We start from the raw sequence: 3628 nt of genomic DNA, 5'->3' as shown, positions 1-3628 counted from the left end.
GAATGTTATAATTGCCTTTGTGTTGATGTCTTCAAATATGCTGAGCGAGACTGAGTTGTAGAAGCAAAACCTGTGGAAATCATGGCTCCAGTCATGTAGGTACCTGGATTCAAAGTCATGAAGTTTGCTGGGTGGCCTAGAGTAGGCCACTGCTGTTCACCCTCAGATCCCCTTTGCTATTGCCAATATGGGAATAATCATGCCTGCCTACATTACAGGGACTTCTAAAGATTACCTAGATTGTGTAGGTGACACACTTTGAATCTACTGTGGTGGAGGAAAGTACCATCAAGTCTCAGCTGACTTATGGCGACCCCTGCTGGGGTTCTAAGTACAAAGACATTCAGAAGTGGATTGCCATTGCCTGCCTCTGTGTAGTGACCCTGGCTTGGACTTCCTTGGTGGTCTCCCAAACAAGTACTAACCAGGGCCAACCCTGCTTAGCTTCCAAGTTCTGATGCGATCTACTAGTGCTGTATAAATGTTTGGCTATCGCATCTTAGCCTACCTCAAAGGATTGTTGTAAGGATGAAATATGATAACTCCATGTTTTCTTGAAGAAAGGGGGGGGGATACAAATGGGATAGATAGAGGAGAACTTGCTTCGGGTGCGCAAAAAGAATTTGGGAGAGGATTGTTGTAAATACTGACTACATTAAACAGAAGGTCTAAGAGTATGTATTTTTTTTTGTGCCTGAAGCCATGCCATTTCATCAGATACACCCCCTACCCCCAAAATCTTGTAAGGTAAATGATAACAATCTCAGGAAATCTTTCCCTCTCCCTTTATGATTATTCCATGGTGTTTGTCTCCTCCAAGACTCCTTGAATGTTTCCTGAATTGACTGTGTTAGTCAAGGGAGGTGGTTTGTATTTCTGGACCCTTGCACACCATTGGTCTGAGGAGGCCTTCATGCCCAAAAAGAGAGAATGGGTTTTTTTGCTGAGCTGTTTAAGAAACACATTTATACCTCCTCAGTGAGCCAGCTGCCTGTGGCTTGCCAGTTGATCCTGTCCTCCCACCAGCGCTGTCTATTTTGCTTCTTGGGATTTAGGTGAGCCCTTTGCATGCCTCTTACTGACCCCACTTGCTGTTTAAGGGGGTAAAATGAACAGAAACACCATGGTTCTTAGATTAATGATGTTTGGATGGGGAGGGGGAGGGTCCTAAGCCTCATTATTGAAATAAAAATGACCCTCCCAGCACCCCTCAGTCTTTTCTCTTTAGCATGTCTGTTACAATGAGACATCGTCCATTTCTGTTCCTTGCTGGGCTTCTCTTTTCCTTTAAATAAAAGGGGCTCTGGCTCTCATAATTCAGCAGCATTCGAATCCTCATGTTCATTCTGACTGGATCTCATTCATGTATGTTAAGGAATCTGGAAGATGGATGTAAATTCACAAAGTAAATTCTGCTAAAATTCTTTTTTTCCTTCCTAAAACTTCTCAGTAGAGGAAGCTGGGCAAAAAGCAACAGAACAAAGCTTATTAAATAGGACAACCTATTTAATAAGCTTGTTTTCTGTCCACAAACCATTTTTGACTGTTGGAAGCAAATACTAAAGTTTTGTGTTAAAGAGAAAGGGGAAGATATAATTGACCATTTCGTTTTCTTTGTGTTTGCAAGAAACAAAATAAAGGGAAGTGTTCTGTTTCAGCAGTCGAAGTGATGCTCTTAAAAGTGTTACACACATTTCTTGCATGTCAAACTCTGCCTTTTCTACCTTTGCCACCTGTGCTTGCCACACTGACTCCCTCGCCCCCTTGAACTGCTAGGGCTGGAAAACCCTGCAACCCAAGGAGACAGCTGGAGTTCCTTGAGATCCATTTTTAGAATCACTTTCGTCCCAGTAATGAGATAGGCCCTACACATTTTTCAGGATAAGATTTCTTTTGGGAGATCAGCCATTCATTACTTTCAGAATCTCCTTTCTGGAAATCACAGGGTGTTTTGTTGTGGGAATAATAGTAACATACTTTGTAAACAGCTCTGAGTGGGTATTAAGTCATCCTGAAGGGTGGTATATAAATCAAATTTTATTATTATTATTTTAACTCCCCGTTCCCCATTCCAAGCCTAACAGTGTTCTGAGGCAAGTAAGCAGAAGGTAGTTGGCAAAATAAGAGAGGAGAAGAGACCGTTGGTATTTTTGATTTATTTCAAGCATTTCTACCCTGGTTTTTCAGTATTACAGGGCCATCCTAAGCCAAGTTACATCCTTCTATTTATTGACTTAAACACAGTAGAAAACAACATACACAAGACTACTTAAAAGCAAAAAAACCCCAAAACCACCTTTCTGAACATCGTAGGCTCTTAAATGGAGTGCATTTTTGTTACTACATTTTAAAAAAACAACAAAACCCTACAGTATTGATCCTAAAACCTCATTAAAATGGAAGTGACCTTAATGTATTGCTTTAATGAACCCCATTCAATACAGCACACTCATATCGGAAGGAATCTCTAGTCATAATAAAATGTAAGCTAAGCACTCACTCGGTCGCATGCATTTGTATTCTGCTTTAGCTTGTAATAGAGGTGCCTGGTTCAAATGGGTGTTATTTTTATCATTGGACCTCAGAAGTTTTTCCATTTGTGATTGAGGATATACTTGACAACTTTCCTTGAGTTTAATAGCTGCTTTTGTATTCTAAAGAAACTGGACAGCTGGAAAATGTGTACAAACCAGTATCCATTTACTGATAAAACTTACATGTTTAATCAAAACAATTGTGTTCCATATGTATATGTGACATGCTTCTTTGTTTATTGCAGGTGCCTATCAAACCAAGATGTCTTCTGAGTAAGTATCCATTGCACTTCACATAGGAAACTTCTTTTTGAAATTATTACTATTCTACAGCTTTAAAAATACTATTCTTGAAATCTATTACTTTCAAAAGGAAACCATTTTCTGCACCCTCATCTAGCTACGTATACAGAAGCTGGCCTCTTCCAAGCATGTATAGGAAACTACATGCTGAAATGAGTCCTGCATATGAGACTCCCTGTCCCATCTAGCAGCTGGGGCTGCACATATGAAATTCTTTCAGAAAGCTAAAATTATGCCACTCAGCTAGATTCAGTTCACTGCTTTCTATGCCAAACAGCTGATTGGCCTGATTTTAACCTCTGTGCACAGTCCTGACTTCTGCCCACATATATAGATCAAGATACTTGCTTTTTTGCCTTGATACTAATGATCTTCTTTTCTTCTCTCCTTTCTCTGTGACTTTTTCTACCTTCTTCAACAGGGAGGAAGTAAGTTTTTCTTTCTTGATTTCTTTTACATAAAAGAATTGTGTGTTCAAAATGGCCATGTTACATGATAGGCATCTGCTATCTTCCTGGGTTTCATTTTGGTGAGAAGCTTGGTGAGAAATGATCTTTCATTCAGAACTCGTCTCCTTACCAGTCTAAATAAAAGCCAGTTCCCAACATTCTCCCCACTCCTGAGGGACTAAGGATAGGGCTGTGCAAAAAAACCCAGCAGGGTTATTTAGCTTATTTATTTAAAATAACTCAGTATTCAATCACTGGACTCATCAGAGTGGCTTGCAATGGTGAAAATAATCAGTTTAAAGATACATCGTAAAGAAAAAACCGTACAAAACACACTAAATT

The 3628-nt window shown here is 39.7% G+C and overlaps 1 long non-coding RNA gene across 1 annotated transcript; it reads left to right on the top strand.

The window, feature by feature from the left end:
- The first annotated feature begins 949 nt into the window (after window positions 1-949).
- On the top strand, window positions 950-3378 carry LOC129323327 (uncharacterized). The gene is made up of 3 exons (XR_008596453.1): window positions 950-1055; window positions 2780-2807; window positions 3259-3378. It is a non-coding gene; the product is annotated as an uncharacterized LOC129323327 (long non-coding RNA).
- Window positions 3379-3628: the final 250 nt, after the last annotated feature.

This window comes from Eublepharis macularius, chromosome 2, assembly GCF_028583425.1.
Source record: "Eublepharis macularius isolate TG4126 chromosome 2, MPM_Emac_v1.0, whole genome shotgun sequence".
In the NCBI taxonomy this organism is placed as follows: Eukaryota; Metazoa; Chordata; class Lepidosauria; order Squamata; family Eublepharidae; genus Eublepharis; species Eublepharis macularius.
The sequence above is the reverse complement of the archived record's forward strand: the minus strand, read 5'-3'. Positions and strand labels throughout refer to the sequence as shown.